The following is a 24,128-nucleotide window of genomic DNA, read 5'->3' on the forward strand; positions in this document are numbered from 1 at the left end:
GTTACAAATTAAAAATAATGTTAAAATGATACAGTCTGGAGTGTTCTTGTTGGAGCTGGTGGATGCACAATTCCTTCATTCATGGTAATATTTGATAATTTGCAGAAGAAATAATGGGCTTCTCGTGACTCTGTGCTGCAGCAAGTCATCTCTCTAAACTGCTGCTGCACAGAATGTAGATTGAATCTGACCATGGACAAACAGTGTCTGCTTTGTGTTTTTAAGCTAGAAGGCAGAGTGGGAGATGTGGTTATGGAATGAGTTGTTTGCACACTTGTCATATAGTTCAGTGATGTGTAATTCTCCCATGAATGGGATTAATTTAAAAATATCACTCCTTGCAGTACCCCTGTGCATGTGGAGTTAAGGCAGTGGCCTTTTTGTCTTGCTTCGCATGTAAAATAATGATTGGATTGTGTAAGCTGTGGTTCACAGATGTCACGTCTGGCTTCTCTAGAGCAGGCAACAAGAATGCTTTACTATTATTTTGAAATTGAATCCTGCAGTGGGAACAAGAGCAGAATTCCCATGTAACACTGGGATGTGTGAGTGTTCCCACTTGTGATTTTCAGGGATCTAGGTAACAGAGCATGCTGCTCTGTCTCAAAATATTCTCTCTTGCATGTCCCCAGTGCACTCAGACCAGTGAGAGGGAGACATAAGTGTTAGAAAGTGGGCAGGAGAAGCCCTAGTTGGGAAACTGACGGTGGCTTATGTTTTGGTGTAGGGGTGTGTCGGTGTCTTTGTGTGTGTTAGTGTTATGTGATATAGAACATAAGAACGTCCTTACTGGGTCAGACCAAAGGTCCATCTAGCCCAATATCCTGTCTACCGACAGTGGCCAGCACCAGGTGCCCCAGAGAGGGTGGACCGAAGACAACGATCAAGCGATTTGTCTCCTGCCATCCCTCTCCAGCCTCTGACAGACAGAGGCCAAGGACACCATTTTATCCCCTGGCTAATAGCCTTTTATGGACCTAACCTCCATGAAATTATCTAGCTTCTCTTTAAACTCTATTATAGTCCTAGCCTTCACAGCCTCCTCTGGCAAGGAGTTCCACAGGTTGACTACACGCTGTGTGAAGAAGAACTTTCTTTTATTAGTTTTAAACCTGCTACCCATTAATTTCATTTGGTGTCCTCTAGTTCTTCTATTATGGGAACTAATAAATAACTTTTCTTTATTGGCCCTCTCCACGCCGCTCATGATTTTATATACCTCTATCATATCCCCCCTCAGTCTCCTCTTTGCTAAACTGAAAAGTCCCAGTCGCTTTAACCTCTCCTCATATGGGACCCGTTCCAAACCCCTGAGCCATACCCTCAGACCCAGGCCCTGTGGGTTTTATTCAGCTTTGCTCCATCACTATGGGGAGAAGGTTGAGACCACTGCTTGCTCCACTGTTTTTCCTGTTGCCCCTGGAGTAGCTCCTGGAGTAGCCTTGATCTGAGCCAGGAGTGATCTGCACGGTTGCTGTCCTTCCCTGCTGTTCCTGCTCAGCACGTCCTCGACGCTGCACAAGGGGGAAGAGAATGGTAGATGTGGTTGCTCTGTTGCCTATTACCAGGCAAGCTGAGGGAGCTGTAGGGAGACCAAGGTAGGAGCTTAACTACCTCTGCCTGAGTCTAGGAGAGGGCCTGGTAAGGGATGGCTCCCCTCCTCCACCCAGGGTAGTCCAGGAGTGGGGAAAAGGAGGAGAAGATGAGAACCAACCATCTTGACTATCTGGCCCAGTAGGGGATAGAGCAGCATGGGGTCTTCTCTAACTTGGGGCAACTCTCTATGGTCCCCAAGGAGCCACCTACTGGATGGGGATAGCTGGAGTATGCTGCATTCTTGCCCTCAACAAACCCGCCACTCTATATCTCTTTGCCCTCTCCTTAGCCCACCTCCACATGAGTTCCTGCCAGGAGCCTTGCATTTCTCTTTTCTAGACAGCATGAGAGATGGGGGATGATGGGCCTTGGTCCTTCCTGAAAAAAGTTTGTCCCTCGGGCTGGAAAGATTGGACGTTGCTTCTCCAAATATTTGGCTGTGGGGAGCCCTATTAATCAGCTGGGCAGCATTTGAGTGTCTCGTTGGTGGCCACCCAAGTGTTCAGCTTAGTAGGCGCACTGGTTTGGAGGCTGTACTAGAGAAGAATGGGGCAACAAGGTTTGTTAGACAGCAGCAGTTCTCAACTGGGGTTCCGTGGCCTATTTGGGATCCACAAGCCCTTTTAGGAGGTCTGCCAAGCAGCGCTACTCAGGGTCCCAGTACACAGACGCTGAAGATGGAGTCCTGAGCCCTGGCATCCTGTGGGATGGAAGCTGCCTCCCCTTCCCCCAGCAAATGGCCTGAGCCCTGACTCCCTGCAGAAGCTTCCCTGCAGGGCGAAAGCCTTGAGACCCCTCTTAGCCTCATGAGGCAGAAGCCCCTCTGTGCAGCTTAAGCCTACACCCACACCTGCAGGGGTGTATCATTTTTATAGTATGTGTGTTGGGGCAGGAGTGTCAGGCTCTAAAAGAAAAAGTCTGAGAACCCCTGGTACACAGGAAATCCTCGGCTGTTTGCTCTGTAAGCGTATGGGCACATCAAAGTAATATGCTGTTTGCACTTTTCTAAAGTGTTATTACATCTGTATGCTCCCTGTATTACTCCGCTATTGTTGTCTTCTTCCCTTATCTGTTCATCTTATATGCACAGGCAGGCCTGTCTGTCTGGGGTAGGCATGAGGGGAGCAATTTTTTAAAATTTTAGTTTTTTGCAACTAACTCTTGCCCCATGCTCCTGGAGTTGTATTGCTCCGGTGGATGAATTATAGAGCTGGAGAGAGAAGATTACAGTATTTTTCTGAATCCAGCAGCATGATTCAATTTCTGCCCATCTTTCCCCTTTTCAAGGCTTCTGTACATTCCTTTCTAGTTTCAGCAAGTTTTTGAATGTACTGTAGCGATAATACACTCATTCACTGCATACCATACCAGCTTTAACTTTGTGTTCTATAAACACTGCTTGGTCTGCATCCTTCTCATCGATTCCAAGGTTAGAAGGGACCACTATAATCATTTAGTCCATGTTTGGGCTCAGGACCCATTTGTAAATGTTTATGGCCTGTCATGACCTAGTAAATAGCCTGGGAATGAAGGCCCTGGTGGGTTTCTGTCAGATCATGCCTGGCATTCACCCTACCTGCAGCTCTTGTGCTGTGGGGCTGGCTAGGGTCTGCCTTCTGCCCCTGTGGGGTTGCAGCACCACATAGGTTTTGCCCTGACTACACAAATTTGATCAACTTTGTAAGAGTGGAGATCTGACCTGGCTCATAGGGTTGCCACTAACTCAAATTTGGTCTACAGGCAGTCCCCGGGTTACGTACAAGATAGGGACTGTAGGTTTGTTCTTGAGTTGAATTTGTATGTAAGTCGGAACTGGCATCCAGATTCAGCCGCTGCTGAAACTGACCAGCGGCTGACTACAGGAAGCCCGAGGCAGAGTTGCTCTGCCCTGGGCTTCCTGGAATCAGCCGCTGATCAGTTTCAACAGCGCTGAATTTGGACGCCTGGGACAGAGCAGCTGGGGGCTGCCGGGTTGGTCCAGTAGCGGGACCAACCCGGCAGCGCCCCAGCTGCTCTACCCCAGGCATTGTCGGCGAGAAAAGCCTGGTCTGCTGGGGGGGGGGGGGGCACTAACTGTGCCCCCCCCCCCCCCCAGCAGACTAGGGAGACGCGGGTGGCGGGACCGCCGAGACGCGCCGTGGTCCCGCCTGCATTCTCCGCGGCTTTGCTCCGCGTCTCCCTGGTCTGCTGGGGGGGGGGGGGAGCTCCCCCCAGCAGACCAGGGAGACGGGGAGCAAAGCCTTGGAGGACGCCGGCAGCGGGACAGCCGCGGCGTGTCTGGGCTGTCCCGCTGGGCAACCCCCCAGCAGACCAGAGAGACGCCGAGCAGCTTTTCTCGCCCTGGAGGACGCGGGCGGCGGGAGCGCGGCGCATCTGGGCGTCCCGCTGCTCGCGTCCTCCGGGGCAAGAAAAGCCCCGTTCGTAACTGCGGATCCGACATAAGTCGGATCCGCGTAACTCGGGGACTGCCTGTACTCGAACTGCTGTTGTCATGATGACTATACCAAACCTCAGTAGTGCTGCGACCTCAGCAGTGGCAGTGCCTGGAGTAGTGAGATGAGCCCATGGGACAAGAACTGCTATGCTGCGCTATAACTAGGCATGGTATGGTATTGGTACCCTTACTTCTGCGCTGCTGCTGGCAATGGCGCTGCCTTCAGAGCAGGGTGGCCGAAGAGTGACTGGCAGTGGAAAGTAGTACCACTGCCATCAGCAGAGTAGAAGTAAAGGGCAGCAATACCATGCTTGCTTCAGGACTGTATCCCCTAGCATTTTTTCATCATTTTTCTGATCCAGGGATCTCCCCTCTCCCCAAGTAGGTGTAAAATCCTGTTTAATCAGCAAACATTAATAAGCAAAATGTTATGGTTAATCAGCTAAACACTTAGGGTATGTCTAAACGACATCCCTTTTTCGATAAAGGGATGTAAATTAGACATATCAAAATTGTAAATGAAGGTGGGATTTGAATTTCCTGTGCTTTATTTACATAATGACAGCCGTGGGGGGGGGGTCCCAAAAAAGGGATGTAGTTTAGACATACCCTTAGGGTGCATCTACAAAGCACAGTTATTTCGAAATAACTGACATTATTTTGAAATAACAATGTGAGCATTTACACAGCAATTCCATTATTTTGAAATAAATTCGAAATAATGGATGGCTTATTCCAACTTCTGTAAACCTCATTTCACAAGGAATAATGCCTGTTCCGAAATCGCTATTTTAAAATAGTTGTAGAGTGGACAGTTCACTGCAGCTATTTTGAAATAGCTCCTCCCCCGGGGCCATTCAAACGAATTACTCCCCTGTGTCTCCTGGGTTCTAAATCAAGGTAGCACATCCACATTAGGAAAACTTGCCTCCACTAATGTTGAGGCTTACCCCCAGCATCTCTCTACACTGCAGGGAATCCGGCTGGCCTGCTGAATGGGAGAAGGAGCCAGTTATGCCACCAGCCCACTGCTGATAGAGGTGGGAAGGAAGTGTTAAACAGAAAAAGTGTGTGTGTATGGGGGGGCGAGGGGGGAGACTGGAGCTTGATGAGCTTAGCAGCATGGAGGCCTCAAGGGCAAGAGACCTCTGTTCCTTCAGGTCCTGGGGAGAGGGCCAAACAGTGCAGGTGGTACTATAAATAGATTGCTCACAGAGTTTGTTGTAAAAATTATGGGGGGAATGTAAAATAAAAGGGTGTGGTGAATACACAACCATTGGAATCCATGGGGTTTCTGCAGGGAAGTGGAGTCACACCTTGTGATAGTCCTCAACTCTGCTGGCCATAGATTCTTCTTGCTTGCTTTCCTTATCCTTGTACTAGCCCATTCGATTTCTGAATGTAATATATAAGTTTACATATAACAACAGTTGTCCCTGAGCAAAGTGTTTGGTTTGTGTTTGTTTTAGAAGGGGAGCAATCTGACATTTTAGATGACAAACTTTATTAGGTAGAAATATCAAATATCTTACATTTAAGCAGGCACAACATATCTGTGTTTGGCACAAACAGCTATGTTGAGATCTCTGCTACTGCAAGATATGATGTTGTGGAAAGTGGTACAACAGCAAATTATTCAGAAATTATCTAAAGCATATATAAAAAGGATTAGACACTGTTGCAGTAATGCTATTACTCATTTAAAAGTCACTGTCTTCCAATGTAGATCTTGAATGCATATCTCTTTCCAGTAAAAATCATTTTATTAAGGGGAAAATAATTATTACAGATGCTAGCCACTGTAAATATGAATGGGTTACTTAACATGAAGTTTTACCAGTTCTATAGTCACTTGGGAGGAGCTTTGAAAACAGAGGGAGGTATAGTGATCCAAATCAAGAACACTTTAATGCCCGGACCAGAAATGTGTAAGGGGAGAATAATTCATTTAATAAGTCAGTAGGCGTGACTTATGACTACACAAAGTGAGGTTTGGGGACTAGGAAGAAACACCTGGAAACAACAAGTTTTCAGGGTGGCAGAGATGGGGACATGTTTTTTATAGACTAAAGATGTGCCAAAACTTTTGATTGACTTAGTCACTTTAGAAAAACCCATAAACCAATTGTCTTTCATATTAGTCTTTTAATATGATGAGTGTAAATGTTCTACTAAAAGGAGGCCATAGATTTCCTTTTTTTTTTTTACCTTTTTAGCAAGTCCTTTCACGTCTCTGCATCTGTTTCCTCCTCTGTAATCTGGGCAAAACAATATTTTTCTACTCAGTGGGAATGGAAATATTTCCTTACCTCCCAGCATCCTAGAAAGGCTTAATTAGTTAATGTTTGTGAAATGCTCTTGGGTCATCTTTTGTGTTGGCTCTAGTAGTACAAAGTCCTATTATTGGCATGGGATTTCATGAGTAGCTTCTCTGTCTCTGACTCAGCTATTCTTCCTACTTTTCAGTGTCACAGAGGCCAGGGCTTGATGGACAGTGTGTCTCTGTGTGCAGCAGCCTAATTACTTTGCAAACTTCCTTAGAAATGGGGTCACCTGATCTGAAAGGGGGCAGCATTTCTGGAGCTGGTGCATTGAATGGCTAATTCGATTCCCCCCTCCCATCGTGTGAGGCGTAAAGCGAACAATTAATTCCCCGCAGGCGGCTCCCTCTGAACTTCCAAGGGGGAAGAAGAAATGTTACAATGGGAGCTGCACAGGGTTCCACCAGGAGCAAACCAATTGGACCTGCGGGGGGGAGGGAACAGGTCTGTAACAAATATCCTCACCCACCCTTACTTCCCTTCCTGCCTGATTTCCATTCAACTCAGGGAGGTTTCTTTTATCCACTTCCCCTTAGGGAACAGCTCCTGTAAAACACGGTGATGTATGTGATTAAGCAACACCCCCTGCACAGGAAATGGTAGTGACTGTAAGTTTTGCCCCAGGGTGGTCGCACTTAGCAGAGGAAGGGGTGGGTTAGAGTTGCATCCTGGCTGGGGGATTAACAGCACCAGGGTCGAGGGGGATTCAGGGAGTTCTGGGGGTGGGATCTCGGGGCAGTTCTTGCTTGTAGAGCCTGAGTTTTAAAATAGTGAAGTGCAGCTAGGAGACAAGCCACCCCAAAAGGGGATGGGGAGGAGGTATCTATCTCCCCTCCCAAATGTGAGACCCCCAGCCACGCTGAGAGCGCTTCCCCAGGGTACACCAAGAAATCTCTTCCTCTCGCCAGCAGCTCTGGGGTAAGTATGCTTTCTTTTGGCATCATTTCTCTCTCCTCCTCTCTTCCTCCTCCTCTTTTAAGGGGGTTCTGTGAAGCTGGAAGGAATTCAGGGGACTACATCAGAGATGCTGATCTGCTCAGCTGCAGCTGGAACTTTCTCAGCTGGGGGGGGCACAAGTTATATCCATTTAAAAATTATTTCAATTAATACAAAGCTGACTATAAAGTTCCTTGACTGTTGATAATGGTAAATTTTGTAACAACAATATCCTGCCTTTGTGGACTTAAGTGCTACCGTGTCTCCCTCCCACGTTGGTGGTGAAAGTCTCTTTGGGATGTGTTTGCTTTGTTAATTTCATAGCATTTATAGCTTTGTGTGGTCCTTTAAACTAAACAGAGGAATTGTGGATATATGAGAATAAATGTTTCCAGTAATTATTGACCTAAGTTAGGCTGATCTCTATATATTTTTGTCGTATTCTTAGCAGCAGCATGAGTTAATGTTGGAGGATTATGAAACTCCTGGATTTTCAGTTAAATCAAACCCTAATGGGCTTTGTTGTAATTAACATACTTCCTGGAATGCTGTAACATATGTGTGGTGTTTTGGTTTTGTTTGTTTTGTTTGGTCTGAGACTCAGCTTCAGTTGGTTGGCTTCATGCATTCTATATTTTAAACCTATTGTGCATGTGAAACAAATAATTCTTTTCTTGGGAGTAGAGAGCTACTGTACAAGAAAGCCATTAGCTTTATTTTTTAAATGTGGAAGTATTTACTTTTTTACACACTCTTAGACTAAAATAACTGATGTATCATAAATTTAACGTTTGTTTGGTTTTTAGTATAAATGGATTGAGAGTCATGGGGGCTTAGATGATTATTAGTGTGAAATATAGTTTCTTGTCTCTAGTTCCCCAGTTAAAATATGACCAAGGGCCACAGTAAATAAAAGTAACTTTCATATGTTGGCTTGTTTGTGATGTGTGAAATCAGTGCCCTAATAAATTTGTTAGTCTTCAAAATGCCACTGGACTCCTTGTTTTTGCTGAATTAGACTAACATGGCTGTCCCTCTGAAACCTGAGATAATTTCCTGTATGTTTTGTGGTAGATTTTTTTTTGGTGTTGTTTTTAATAAGTATACAACATGTCAAGTATAGTAGTGTGTCACATGAACTTTTATTTAGTTTTTCCATGTTTAAAAAAATCATCCCTAAAACATTCAAATTACGTACATAAGAAATGTCTGTAATACTGGGCTCCAGTTGGTACTACCCTATTCTCCCCACCCTGCTCTCTTTGTTGTCTGCTGTACCCTCATCTTTCTAAATCAAACTTGTCAGTTTTGGGGAAGAGACTTTCATGATATGTCTGTACAGTACCTAACATAATCCTGATATGGATATGGGTCTCTGGGGGCTCACTGTAACACACACAAAAAATAACTATAACAGTAGCTGTGCTGCTAGACTGAGGATAGACATACACACTCTTTAGGAAACTGACTAAATAGCTTATTCCTAGGAATGGTCCTTCTAAGTTCAATTTTAACACACTGATCAAGGCCAGTGTTGAAGCTTGATCTTGTACAGCCACAGTGTCTGTTTTGGTAGTCCTGGGATCTGAAATCTAGGGATTGGCATTATACACAGAGATTGCTTTCACCCTTGAAATAAATACAATCATAATGCACACTTTCTATGTCTAAAATGAAATTATTCCTGGAATAAGACACCCTTAAATCTTAGAAAATAGTTTTGCAATAGAAAACTTTGACTAACTGATGTAGAGCAGTTCTGAAAGCACAGTTATGATTCAGTTTGTGGGAATTTAGATTTTGTTAACATGTTACCAAATGAATATTTTACCTAACACCACCACATGTTCAAGGTGTTAAGGAGCCTATACAGTTCTACATTAATTTAGGGATCATTAAACAGTTTATTTTTTTCCCCCCAGATACTTCAAACTATTTAGGTAGCAGAATCTGACCCTTACTGGTATTAAGAATTCTTCTAGTGCAGATTGCAGTAGAATTCTCAGCTGACATATACCCTTGGCTTATACCCTAAATACTCAGCTACCACACCAACTGCCCCCAATCTCTGGGGTACAAGTTAGGGGCAAAGCACGTCTTTGCTACACTATTTCATAACTGGCATGATCCTTGGATATCATTGCCAATTGGGGGTAAATTAGAACAACTCCAAAATGATTCTGTTTACATGGATGGGCTGTGGCTGGAGCAAATGTATCATGAGAATCAGAGATGTGTAATTTGCTCGCTGATGCTCATCCCACAACCAACACAAGAAAGGATCTCTCAGTACAGGGAGGAAACTGTGCCTATATTTGTAGCAAGAGTACGTATATATTGTTGGCACTTAACTTCTGGTGAAATTCTTCAACGCTGGTTAGAGTTCAAGGAGGACCAAATCCACTTCTGGTGTCCTCATATTCTCAGGGCTTAGCATATATGAAGCTAGATTTGTGATTTAAGCGTAATTGTGAGATTTACGGTCAAATTAGAGTATAATGGAAGAGAAAGATTTAAAGGGTTTAATAATATGGATAAAAATGCTAGTACTGCTTTCATTGGCTTGAGTAGAATTCTGGAAGCTATTGAAGTCTGTGGCAAAACTTCCACTGACTTAAGTGGCACCAGGATTTCATCTTTTATCTTTACTTGCTTTGTGCCACAAACTTTCTTTGCCTTTGAATATCTGATGTGGAGTTAACATCAGAGGAAAATTTGATACGGTCAGGTATCCATTAATTGAAGATGCTGGTTGAAATAGCTGTGATTAGAAAGCCAGTGACTTGAGTACACTGCACCCTCTCTTTAAATGTAGCAGGTATGGATGTAAAATCCCATTTAAAATGTTAACCGATCTGACACATTGTGCTGCGCATGGGGGCTGCTCTGGCTGGGCTGGGCACCAGTGAACCGGTTACCCTGGTCTGCATGCCAGTAGAGCAATGTTTACTGGCTAACCAGTTAACCCCTTTATATGCCTAGTAGCAGGTAGGGACTAGATAGCTGAGAGATACGTTTCTCATGGTACCAATCCAGCACAACATTGTAATGACTTATGCCAGATACTAAATAATAGTGGTTGGTCTCAGTCCAGCTGCAGTTCCCATGTAACCAAACTATCGTTACAACTGGCAGAACAAATGGAAGGATTAAATTGCCCATAAACGTGGTTCTTTTAAAATGTTAGGAAATGTATGTATGTTTGTCCCATTCTGTTGGCAGAGAATAAAACTTAAGCCTTCAGTGCAATCTAGGGATTTCAATGTGTAGTCGACTACACGATTAACCGATAAGCCTTGACTTATCTGTTAATCTTGTCAACTACATGCAACACTCACCCCTTTGCTGCCTCTGAAACAGAGGCAGCAACGGGGAGAGCAGAGGCCGGTACCCATGAGGAGCTTTATGGTTATAACCATGGCTTTAAGCAGGTTCTCCATGAGCACTGGGCCTGCCTGCGCCCCTGCCCCACACGGTAGCCCAGGCTCCTATGGAGCAGCATCTGTCCACTGAGGGTACGAACTACTTGTGATCTAGCCTCCTGTCTGCAGGGAGCTCAGACTCCTGCAGACAGGGGCTGCTGCCGCGGACCAGTCTCTCTCCGCAGGGAGCTTGGACCCTTCCCCTCCTCTCACACACCCCCACACATGCAGGGGCTGCTGCCTCTGTATCAGAGGCAGTATTGTGAGGTGGCAGGCAGCCAGTTTGTGCTGGAAGCTAGTTTTTTAAACTGGCTTCCCTGGCAAACCAGCTTCCGCCTGCCACTCTGCGCTGGTGCCTCTGATACAGAGGCAGCAGTGTGGGGTAACAGGGAGCTCCCTGGAAATGGGGCCAGCAGCACACTGGCTGCTGGCCCTGCCCCTGGATACTATCGAATGGTTGTGTAACCGCTAAGATTTCATGCGGTTACATGACTATAAAATAGCATGAAGTGCCTTTCTGTATATTTCTGGTCCTCTGTCAAATACTTTAAAAATAAAAGAGAGAGGCTGTGCTGTGACATACAATAATACCAAATAATCAAGTAGCATGAAAATGAGCCAATTTTTCATCTTCCAAAAATCACTGTCACTAATACTTGTTTCATCAGTAACCCTCCACAATATATTTGCCTTGCAAAGTTCTCTGTTGATATACAGTCAACAGCAGCAACAAAAGACATTAATGGCAAGGAAAGTCTTTCTATAGATTCTGCAGTCTTTTGCGAATAATATTACTTTAGTTTTTCACAACTCTTTTTTTTTTTGGTGACTGACCCTCCTCTTTTTTTTCCCCCCCTATGCTTTTTTAAAAAGAAAGTCTTGATTTAACATTTTCTTAATATTGCTGAGAGAAGTGAGGTGTATATTTATTACTCAGTTATGGTTCAAAGAATGTTCATATGCAGTATATATAATGCTAGTCTTCCCTTGATGCAGACTGGAGAAGAAAGAGTAGACACAGCATTTCAAAGGCTCTGATCTAGTAAAATGTCACTTTTGAAGTTTGAGAAATGTTGTGAGTTTATGTGCTTGTTGGGGGATGGGGAGGGCAACACATACCATCCAGTTATGCTGTCATTCCAAGCTTAACAAAGAGATCTATGAAAAGTGAATTGTTGGTTATTTTATTTTATTTTATTTTTTATTTTTGTGTTGTGCTGTGCTGGTAGCTTCTAGGTCCCAGCAATTGTTTCAAATTATACCTTGTACAGGCAGTCCCCAGGTTACATGGATCTGACTTACATCGGATCCCTACTTACAAACAGGGTGAGGCAACCCCGCACTAGCTGCTTCCCCCAGCAGACCAGGGAGACGCGGAGCGGCTTTTCTCAGCAGACACCTCAGCTTGAGAATAAAGGACTGAGGGAATTGAGGTGTGGGAGAATAAAACTGAGCTCTGGAGAAATGTTTGGCTAGAGTTTCCCCTACAATATGTACCAGTTCCGACTTACATACAAATTCAACTTAAGAACAAACCTACAGTCCCTATCTTGTACATAACCGGGACTGCCTGTACTCAGATTTTGCAGTATCACATGTGAAATAGTCAGCTATTGTGAAATTGTTAGTTGTCATCTAATGACCAGGATTCTTCTTCATGATTCAGAATATTTATTTATTTAAGACAGCTCAGTCTCAGGAGATGTGAAATAGTTAGTTTGTTTCCACAATTAAATGGTTTTCTGGATAACTCAGTTTCACATGCAATAACCTAGTGGAGTTACTCTAGAGGCAATAACAAATGTTTACATTATTAATAGGGATTTTGACGTGTATTCGACTATACGATTAACCGATAAACCTAGGCTTATTGGTTAATCTTGTCAACTCCATGTACCAGAGGCAGTAAGAGGGCGGGGAGCAGAAGCCGGTGCTGGGGAGATGGAAGGAGGGAGCTGGCTTAAAAGCTGGCTCCCCTAGCACTGGCTCGGTGGTGCTGCCTGGGCCCCCACCCCATATGCTGCTGCCTCTATCTGGGGAGGGTGCTGCAAAGCAGCCTCTGTCTGAAGCAGGCCCAAACTTGTACTCCCCTTGGACAGGGGCTGCTGCCACCCCATGCTGCTGCCTTTGAATCAGAGGCAGCAGAGCAGGGTGGCAGGCAGCTGGTCCGCACAGAGAGCTGGTTTTTAAACTGGCTCCCCTCACGGACTAGCTCCCACCTGGAACCTTGTGCTGCTGCCTCTGATACAGAGAAAGCAGCGTGGGGAAGGAGGGCCAGAGGGGCTCCCTGAGAGTGGGGCTGGAGCACACTGCCTGCAAGCCCTGCCCCCCTGGGGACTATAGAATTGTTGAGTAACCGATGAGAATTCATGCGGTGACTCAACTATTCTATTACCCAATATCTAACATCCCTAAATATTACCATGATGATTGCCCAACAAATCAATAGTGGTATGTAACAAGTGTATGTCTCATGTTCAGATGCCACTGAAACCTCTCATTTCTATAACTAGCTTAACACAAGCATGTGAACATCATTCATTTTATCATGGTGTTGTGATAGTGATGCTACAGTCATAGTTGAAAAGGTGTTTTCATTCTAAACTCCTGTTTTCAAAAACTTCTAACTTTCCAAAAATATTACACAATTCCCTGCTAAGTATTGTTGGCCCAATGTTTAGTTTGTTTGGCTCCACTTCTGTTGGGCCACTTACTGTGATACCAGTTTTTTTGTGTGTGCATTTGCTCAAACAGGATATATTTATATTTTTATAGTCAGCCTTGCTTATCAAGGACTAATGTCTCAGAGACACTCCTTACAGATTATATTCTGCTTCACAGTTTCTAGGGTGGGGTTGTGGCCAGAGGATTGGTTCTTCAAAATTGTGTATAAATGCAGCACTTGTTTGGTTTGTTAAATGAAAAACACTGTGATTTCCACTTTTCCCCTTAGTCATGTCGTTTTAAGTAGGCCACTTACTGTTTTGCTCTTTTCAAGGCCTGATTTTGCAACCCTAATTGATGGTGAGCAAGTTATTCGTGCTAGTAAATAAGAACGGCCATACTGGGCCAGACCAAAGGTCCTTCTAACCCAGTATCCCATCTGTCGACAGTGGCCAATGCCAGATGTCAGTAGTCCCATACTACTGATGTGAATAGGTTCTAGCCAGTGTAAGTAAGGCTTAGCTAACAGTGATAAAAGAAGAAAGCCCAGGGAAGATGATCAAATGGAAAAAAATGTTATGTTCAAGTCTGGAGGTGGGCAAGAGAAAATTTTTCCCACTGGAAGAGAACTTTACCCTGACTTGCCCATCTCCCCCGTCCTTTGAGAAGAGGGTTGGAAAATCCAACATTTTTTTGTTCTGTTCTGTTACTCTTATCTCTATCTCTGATCCAGAAGTGCTAAGGAGGTATTTGCAGGAACACCATTTTGGGCAGGGAGGGGGCACGCCTGAAGTTTAAACCCCTGAATTTCATACTTGAAGTATGCTTAAAGCATATGCCCCAGCCCCAGTTGTTCCTCTTAACTGCAACAGAACTTGTGCTGCTTGCTCCCAGCCTTGCCTTTGGGGTAGGGAGTTTGTTTATAAACAGAGAGAGGCAGGGTGATTGAGATAACATGGCTTGTCATTCAATTAATTGAAGGCTCATTAGATTGGGGTGGGGATTTTGGATCGAGGCCACTGACCAACAGAAAAATCATTCAGGGGCTGCACAAAAACCCACAAACAAACCCAAACTAGGGCTGTTAAATATCAGTTGGTTGAATAGTCGTGAATTCTTATTGGTTACTTGACTATTCTGTAGTCCCCAGTGGTGGGGCCAGCAGCCAGTGTGCTCTGGCCCCTTCTCCTGAGGAGCACCCTGCCACTTGTGGGGCAAGGTAGAAGCTGGTACGTGAGGGGACCCAGTTTAAAAACCAGCTTCCCTTGCAGACTGGCTGCCTGTCGCTCTGCGCTGCTGCCTCTGATACAGAGGCAGCAGCTCCTGTCCGGGGTGGGCTCCCAGACCTGGAGCAAGCCAGAACTGAGCCAAGCTGCCTGCCCATCTGGGTCCTAATACACTTTAGATGCAGAACCACAGCAGGGGTAGATCCCAGATCCAGCACAAACCAGGACTGAGCTGGGCTTCTGACCAGCTTGCTAAAAAATTTACTGGTTGGGTGGGAGGGTGCATGTAGTCTATAGCATGAACCTATACGCTTTTGCTTATCGGTTAATTGCTTAATTGATTGTACTATTACATTCCTACCCCAAATCCTCACTGACATGGCCCCCGACTGAGAAGGAGAAAGACACATCCCACATTCCCTTTGCATACCAAAGCTGGGGGGGCGAAGGCTAATAGCTTTTGTGCTCTCCAGCCCCACAGGGAGGTGGCAGCAGGGCTGGAGTGCCAGCACAGGGAGCCCTGAGCCTCGGGGGCCGGATCCATGCAAGGGGCTGCATCTGGCCCCCAGGCTTTAGGTTCCCCACCCCTGCATTAGATGAACATTGCCAAGTACCAGCCCTCCCCCCACCCAAAACTTACCCAGCCCTTATGTGAGTTGGGGGTTTGGCTCCCTGCTCTCCTAAGGGTAGAAGGAGTGGCCCTCCCACTCCCCAGGCAGTCCTTAGTGTGGCATGGTGCTCCAGTGACAATTCAGAAGGACCCAGGGCTCTGGCTGCTGTTGCTCCTGAGGTAGCAGCGGTGGGGGGCCAGGAGCCCTGGGCCCTTTTGAATCACCAGACCCTGGGGCAACTGCCTCCATTGCACCCCACCCTGTTGGTGAGCCTGCCAGGTACTCCACTTAAAAGATAGGAAACAAAGGGTAAGAATAAAGAGTGGTATCCCTCGGAGGTCTGTATGGGGACCAGTGCTGCTCATTCATTTGTAAGTGATCTTGAAAAAGGGATGAACAGTGAGTGGACAAAATTTGCAGATGATACAAATCTACTCAAAAATAATTAAGTCCAAAGCTGACTGCAAAGGGATCTCACAAAACTGGGCCATTGCGCAACACGATGGTAGATGGAATTCAGTGTTGATAAATGCAAAGTAACGCACACGAAGACAAATAATCCTAACTACACACACACAATGCTGGGGTCTAAATTAGCTGTTACCACTCAAGAAAGAGATCTTGGAATCATTGTGGATAGTTCCTTGAAAACATCTGTTCAATGTGCAGTGGCCCTCTTTAAAGCAAACCTCAAATTGAGAATCATTAGGAAAGGAACAGATAGGAAGACAAAAATATCATATGATCTCTCATGATATGCACATATCTTGAATACTGCATGCAGATCTGGTCGCCTTATCTAAATAAAAGATAGACACTTGAAACTCCATACTCTGTGTGTCCTTAATTTGAGAACCCCCGTGGTAGGAAGTGACTCTGCATGCTGCCACAGCTCCCCTCTGCCCTTTACTCCCCTAGCTGGGGAAAAGGTAGGACAGCGAAGTGCTTAGCCGGAGGAGGCTTTTTCCAGGGAGTGGGAGGGTGTGGTGGTGGAACCACATGTAACTCAGGTAAATACCCCACCCCCTTTACTTTCACACACCCTCCCTCCTTCCCAGACCCTGTCCAATGTCCTCCATGGTCCACAAAATTTCCTTAATCCAACATACTCTGTTTCCCGGGGCTGCTAGATTAGAGGTTCAAGTGTACTGGATTTGAAAAAAGTTGAGAGGCAACAGAAATGATCTGAGGGAAGGAACAGCTTCCATATACTGTAAAGAGAGATTAAAAAGACTGGGCCTTTTCAGCTTGGGAAAGGAAATCACTAAAGGGTGGGGGGGATATATTAGAGGTCTAGAAAATCATGAATAGTGTGGGAAAATTGAATAAGGAAATGTTAATGACTCCTTTGCTAACATAACACAAGAAGATCACCCAATTACATTTATAGGCAGGAGACTGAAACAAAGGAAATTATTTCTTCATGGTTAGCCTGTGGAACTCCTTGCAAGGGAATGGTGAAAAATCCCAAACTGTAACAGGGTTCCAATAAGAACAAAATAAATTCAAAGGCTGTGTCTAGACTGGCAAGTTTTTCTGCAAAATCATGTGATTTTTGGCGGAAAAACTTGCCAGCTGTCTACACTGGCTGCTTGAATTTCCGCAAGAACACTGACGATCTCATGTAAGATCGTCAGTGTTCTTGCAGAAATACTATGCTGCTCCCGTTCGGGCAAAAGTCTTTTTCCGAAAGACTTTTGTGCAAAAGGGACAGTGTAGACAGCACAGTAGTGTTTTCCGCAAAAAAGCCCCGATCGCAAAAATGGCGATCGGGGCTTTTTTGCGGAAAACCGCGTCTAGATTGGCCATGGATGCTTTTCCGCAAAAAGTGCTTTTGCGGAAAAGCATCCTCCCAATCTAGACGTGCTTTTCCGAAAATGCTTTTAACGGAAAACTTTTCAGTTAAAACCATTTTCGGAAAATCATGCCAGTGTAGACGTAGCCAAAGAGTTTAGATCCATCAATGATTTCTAGCTAGTATGGGCAGAAATGGTGTCCCTAACCTCTGTTTGCCAGAAGCTGGGACTGAGTGACAGAGGATGGATCACTTGCCTCTTCTGTTCATTCTTTCTGATGTATGTGGCACTGGCCACTGTTGAAAGACAGGGTACAGGGCTAGATAGACCATTGGTCTGATTCAGTATGGCCATTCTGATGCTCTCATAGAGAACCCAGTTGTATCTGCCCCCTAATCCCCTCCTAGACCCCCCCACTCCGCAGTGGTAGGAGTCCTGTGAGAGCAGTGATAGGAGTCCTGACAGTGTCTCTCCCTCTCTGCAGAGTTAGTAATAAAGTAAGAATATAAATTAACATTTTAAGCCTAACCAGTATCCCTTTAGTGTCTTGCCACAAGATGTCAGAACATGTTGTTAGTGTTAGAGCTGAGTGGATCTAATATTTATTTAAATTTTTCTCTTGTATAAGAATTAGATTCAGTGCCCCTGTCAGCTAACTGCTAGATTATTTGCCAGAAAAACATGAGTTTTCAGGTGCCTAAGTAGGCCCTGGAAAGAAGTGATGTGTAGGGGGAGGACGGTGAACAAAAACGGTGCCCCCTTCCCCGATTTGCAGCTTGGCTTGCACTGAACATGCTCAGCAAAAATGCTGAAGCCGTTGCCTGCCCCCCTCATCCACTCTATCATGGCATGCACAGGTTGTGCTCCTCTTCTCTCCCCCCCCCCCCATTTGAAATGGCACCCTTGGGTATTTGGTAGAGCGAAGTGTATGGATGAGTTGCCCTCACATGAGTTGCCCTCATGACATACTTTGCTCAAATGGAGGCAAATCGTGAAGTGATTTTTTTTTTTTTTTAAACATTAGATATGGGTAAGTTTAAGGCTTAACATAACAATTTTGCATTGGTAAACAGGCTGTTCCTGTGATGCTGTCTCAGAAGATTTAACACTACATTGCACCTTTAGTCTAGGTCAGGATAGAAATCCAGGTGAACTGCTCTAGGAGGGCCCCTGGGCAGGAAGTTTAGTCACAGTTCCCTTCCTGCTTCCCTTTGCTTGGGGAGGAGAAAGTAACCTAGCTACAGCCCCTTATATGGTGCAGTTCACTTAATCTCTTCTCTTCAACATGGCAGCTGCCATGAAGCAGAGGCTGGACAGAATCAAAGCTCTACCCTGTTCATCCTTTCTTTTCCCCACCTGCTGAGGAGGAATGAGCGTACCAGGCAAGCAGACTCTGCTTTCCCACTTACAGCCTTGTTGAGGTGATGAAGTAAGGAGTGGGCTTGCTCCCAATCTAGCCTTTAGTCAGTGTAATCTAAACCTAGTTCGCTGGTGTGTGTGTAAAACCAGGCTCAGCTGTCACCTCTTGGGGAATTCTCTCTTTGTAAACATGGACTGGTTTACTAGAAGGCAGGCCCATGTTTTAGTTGATAAATGACTGAGTGAGATTCATTGCCAGCTAGCTGCATACACTCCTAGTGAAGCCAGTAGAGTGTCAAACTGGTGCTGAATGTGACCCTGTAATTCTATGTGTCGAGCCCCTGAGATACCTTTGGAGGAAAAGCAGAGCTGAGCGATTTGGGGGAGAGGGTTTGAACAATTGACTTGATGCGCCACAGATCACAAACTCCTTGTGAGATGAAGCCAAGGAAGAGGCAAAAATTCAGGAAGCAGTTAAAGGGCTGCAGAGCTGATTATAGTTGCAAAATGTGCTGACCAATGGAAACTAGCAGTTTGGTAATGAGTTTGCAAATGTATCAAACTCTTACACTGACACATGCACAATTTTATCTCTTCCTTTGCCTAGACCCTGTCTGCCCTTTCCCAGAACTAACAGTGGCAGCACAGTTTACAGTGGTGGATACAATAGACAAAGAGGTTAGTATCTGAAGTCTCAAAAAATAGTAGAAGAGGGTTTTGGGGTTGTTTGTTTTTGTGGCTATTGCTCTAATTCACCTCTCTGTGAGGTGACTTAGTGCACTTCCACCATGGGTTCATAACTACTTTAATTGACCACTTCAAAGTACATGTAGAGACATTAACAAATTAATTTGACAGTGTCAAGCAAAATGCCAATACTATTTTCTTTCAAAGTTCTGAATTATTTGAGCCGAAGAAAGAACCTTCAAGGTTGACAAAGTTCAGACTAACTTTTTGCTCTTTACCTGTTATCTGTGACTGGGATCTGCCTCTCGTGGTATGTATATTTTGGAGAGAACTGTGTGATGACCTTTAGTTTGGGGCTGAGTATGTAGGATTGGGGTGGTGGTCTTTGAACACTCTAAAATAAAGGCTGTCCCAGCCTACAGAATTTGAGATAGTTATATATGCTTTTGTCTGTCAAGAAAAGAGAGCGAAACTGACAATCTATTTCTTATTGCTAGAGGGGCACACTTTCTTATAACAGGAGTAATGTCTGGAAGGTTATGACCTATCTTTCTTCTATTAATAGAGCTAGAACAAAGGATAAGAGAAATTTTAATGGGGAAAGAAAATCTAATTTGGCCGGGACCAAGCTCAAAAACTGACAATTGTAACATTGTTTTGAATTGTCTTCCATTATAGTTAGATGACTAGATACAAATGCTGATCTCAATGGTTTTTATCCTAGCAATGAATTATCCTTAGAAAAACAAGTTACTTGTACTATACCGATACCCAGCTTGCTCTTTTAGATCTAGAGGTTTGGATGTCAATTTATGAAATGCAGGGTCATAGAAACTGCATAGATGCAACTTCAGGCCAATAGCTGATCTGTGCTTGTGGTGGCTATAGTTTGGTGCTTAAAGTATTGGATACTGATTTGTTTGGGGAGAGGGAATGTTAATTATTTCATTTATTATGTAAGGCATAATATACAGCCAGTCCCTGGGTTACGTACAAGATAGGGACTGTAGGTTTGTTCTTAAGTTGAATCTGTATGTAAGTCAGAACTGGTGTCCAGATTCAGCCTGTTGAAACTGACCAGCGGCTGACTACAGGAAGCCCCAGGCACAGTTGCTCTGCCCCGGGCTTCCTGGAATCAGCCGCTGATCAATTTCAACAGGCTGAATCTGGACGCCAGTTCCGACTTACATACAGATTCAACTTCAGAATCCCAGGCGTCCCCAAGTCAGCTGCTGCTGAAACTGATCAGCGGCTGATTCCAGGAAGCCCGGGGCAGAGCAACTCTGCCTCGGGCTTCCTGTAGTCAGCGCTGGTCAGTTTCAGCAGCGGCTGACTTGGGGACGCCTGGGGCAGAGCAGCAGGGATGCTGCTGGGTTGGTCCTGTAGCGCCGCTCCTCGGCGCTACTGGACCAACCCAGCAGCACCCCAGCTGCTCTGCCCCAGGAGTCCTGATTCAGCCACTGCTGAAACTGACCAGCGCTGACTACAGGAAGCCCGAGGCAGAGTTGCTCTGCCCCGGGCTTCCTGGAATCAGCCGCTGATCAGTTTCAGCAGCAGCTGACTTGGGGACGCCTGGGGCAGAGCAGCCGGGGTGCTGCTGGGTTGGTCCAGTAGCGCCCAGAGCGGCGCAGCAGGACCAACCGGCAGTGCCCTAGCTGCTGTACCACAGGTGTCCGGAGAAAAGCCTGGTCTGCTTGGGGGGGGGGGTGCGTACTAGCTGCCCCCCCCCCCAAGCAGACCAGGGAGACACAGGCGGCGGACTGAGATGCACCGCGGTCCTGCCGCCCGGGTCCTCCACGGCTTTGCTCTGTGTCTCCCTGGTCTGCTGGAGACCAGCAAACCAGGGAGACGCAGAGCAAAGCCGCAGAGCACGTGGGTAGCGGGACAGCCCAGACGCGCCACGGCTGTCCCGCTGCTGGTCTCCAGCAGACCAGGGAGACGCGGAGCAAACCCCGTTCGTAACTGTGGATCCGACATAAGTCGGATCCGCGTAACTCGGGGACTGCCTGTACTGGTGTTCTCATTGTGCAGGAAAATCTAGTTCTGGAGTCAATCTTCCAATTGAGCAAGGAGAATCTAAATTACTGTTGTGGACCATGCTCCATTGTATGAACTGAGGCATTTTTATAGTTCTATGTGAGAATAGCATCTGTTTAAAAACCATGCTCCTGTTTGAACATTTTTACGTGCTTTGTAACAAGTAGCATCTAAGACATCTATGATTGAAATAGGAAGGGGGTGGAAAAGTCTGTATTTCTCTCATAGTTTGCTTACTTTTGTGCACTTGTCAGTAGTCAGTACTCCATGTAGTCGGTTTTGCTGTTTTTTGTGATCAGTTAGGCTCTGATTCTGCAAACACATATTTAAGTCACGTTACTTAAGTAAAGTTAACTTCAAGCAGTAATGTAGTCCCAATTATGTTTGTGTGAAAGAGTTTGCAGGATTTTTCTTCCCATTTTTGTGTGGGTTCTTATGCAGCAACAGCGAGAGGAAAACAGTGGTAAAAAAAATGAGAAAATATACTGTTGAAACCACAAGAATTGGCAGGGAGGCACAGGCAGTAACTGAAACTGCTTTTAGCATTAGTTTTAATTAACTAGACTGCAGATTTATGTCCTTTCAATTATGCAACCTTGTTGCAGTACATTTAAAAAGATACTTATATACTACACTGTTCTGTATAAGTGGTGCATGATGAGATAAAGGTAAGGATGAATATCAGAAAAGGGAAAACAGAAATTAAGAAAAAAATCATAGATCTCCCCCCCCCTTTTTCCCCCTTAAGGGGCTTAAATTATTTTCCAATATATTTAATTTCCAAGATATCTTTCCAGAGACCTTGAAGATTTTGCCAACTCATCACTATGTTCAGAAAAACTCATTTTGAAAAGGAAGCCAGCCTCTTAATTTTGTCAGGTCTTCATCCATTTGCATATTGTGTTATCTAGCATACCCAAATCTCAAAACGCATAAACAAACATGCCCAGGATTATAAAACTACTACGGGTTGAATTTCTCTAGCCTGACATTTTCTGGTCTGGCAACATCCATGGTCCAGCATGATTTTAGTTAGCCAGATGCCCACTTATCATGGGTGCAGCCATGTTTCCTACAATCCCATAAAAGTTGTTTACAGCCACCCAGTCCTGGCTCTCAATGTTCTGTGCTGTTGCTTAGCTCTAATTTACCCCTAAATGTCTTCTAAGAGCCCAGTAAGCGGTGGAAATGTTGGTCATGCTGCTAGACAATACTGACCTCCTGTGGTTCAGCAAATTCGCTGGTTCACCACCAGTCAAGTCCTGAGGGTGCTGGACTAGAAAGGCTCAACCTGTACTTCCTTCAGGAGTGATCCTGGACCTCTTAGGACACTTAAAACGATCCATTCCTCCCTTTTCTCCAGGATGAGATGCCACCATACGTAAAAGAATAAAACTTTGAAAAGGGAATGATTTAATTCCTAGAGCCCTAGTGAACAACCTGTAGCTCACGGCCCAATGGGATTCTTCGTGTGGCCCACAAGACATTTTGTTTACCATTTCCTATGCACAGGGTTGCCAGGTTTGGCTGGTTTTCATCCACATGGGTTTTTTTCATATCGATATTACAAGAGTGACAGATGCTTAAAGCAATGGGCGTGTGAAGTGAGGTTTGTGCCAAATGTGTGCAAGATTGAGATCCATGTGCTCCCACTGCATCCAATCAAAATGTTGCTATGGTTCAATAGGCACATACTGCAAATTCTAGGTATGCAAGTGCAGTTAGCAAAACTATCCTAACCTGGGAGACCATCTTAGTTACAGTGACCTTGTGGCCCACTGAGATGGAGGTTCACTCAAGTATCCTACTCACCAGCGTGGGTTGCTCCTCACTGTCCTAGAGCAGGCATGTCAAACTTGAAGCCTACTGAGGGCCGCACAAATGAAAACTGACAGCTTTCAGGGCCACCAAAGAAAATGTACTTCTATCGGAAAGTCATCATTATTTATTATTATAGATTATGTTTTAAGTATTTTTTTATAATTTTAGGTCTTGTTTTAATATAATACAGTAATTTGATGTGTAAAAATTGTTGTTTGCCTATATAAAATAATTTTTAATTTTAATATAAATTTAAGGTACTTTTTAATTTTGTATATGATACATAACTTGTTTTGTTGAAATAAAAACAAGTATAGACCGCGGTTAATCAAATAGAACAGGCTTCTGTGAAAATTTCAGATACTTTGTAAGTTTGAGATTTTGCATAAACATATAATATTCATGCAATTGCAAAAAATTGACATATTTAGTGATATAAAATTAATATACAGGCAGTCCCTGGGTTACGTACAAGATAGGGACTGTAGGTTTGTTCTTAAGTTGAATCTGTATGTAAGTTGGAACTGGCATCCAGATTCAGCCGCTGCTGAAACTGATCAGTTTCAACAGCGACTGAATCTGGACACCAGTTCCGACTTACATACAGATTCAACTTAAGAACCCCAGGCGTCCCCAAGTCAGCTGCTGCTGAAACTGATCAGCAGCTGATTCTAGGAAGCCCGGGGCAGAGCAACTCTGCCTCGGGCTTCCTGTAGTCAGCCGCTGGTCAGTTTCAGCAGCGGCTGACTTGGGGACGCCTGGGGCAGAGCAGCTCGGGTGCTGCGGGGTTGGTCCAGTAGCACGGCCGCTCCTCGGCGCTACTGGAGCAACCCAGCAGCACCCCAGCTGCTCTGCCCCAGGAGTCCTGATTCAGCCGCTGCTGAAACTGATCAGCAGCGGCTGAATCAGGACTCCTGGGGCAGAGCAGCTGGGGTGCTGCCGGGTTGGTCCAGTTGCGCCAAGGAGCGGTGCTGCGGGACCAACCGGCAGTGCCCCACCTGCTCTACCACAGGCCCCGGGCTTTGCTCCACGTCTCCCTGGTCTGCTGGGGGAGGGGCACTAGCTGCGTCCTCCTCCCCCCCCCCCGCGGACCAGGGAGACGCTGAGCAAAGCGGCGGAAGACCCGGGCCAGACCCGCAGCGCTTCCAGATCAGCGCCGCGGGTCCGGCCCGGGTCCTCCGCCGCTTCGCTCCCCGTCTTCCTGGTCTGCTGGCTCCC

General features: G+C 45.4%; 1 protein-coding gene across 5 annotated transcripts in view; it reads left to right on the forward strand.

Moving 5' to 3' along the window:
• Positions 1 to 24,128, forward strand: part of TJP2 (tight junction protein 2) — a 104,943-nt gene that overhangs the window by 28,109 nt on the left and 52,706 nt on the right. Inside the window, exons 1-2 of one of the 5 annotated variants that reach the window (XM_089779229.1) lie at positions 6,908 to 7,269; positions 18,973 to 19,043. The exons of 2 other annotated variants lie outside the window; for them this stretch is intronic. The gene's annotated coding sequence lies outside the window, so the exon portion shown is untranslated. Of the gene's footprint in view, positions 1 to 6,907; positions 7,270 to 18,972; positions 19,044 to 24,128 lie in introns of those variants that run through there. 2 more of the 5 variants (XM_006137846.5, XM_006137847.5) reach the window with 2 other exon arrangements.

Source organism: Pelodiscus sinensis, chromosome 6, assembly GCF_052426305.1.
Source record: "Pelodiscus sinensis isolate ZL-2025 chromosome 6, ASM5242630v1, whole genome shotgun sequence".
Taxonomy (NCBI): domain Eukaryota; kingdom Metazoa; phylum Chordata; order Testudines; family Trionychidae; genus Pelodiscus; species Pelodiscus sinensis.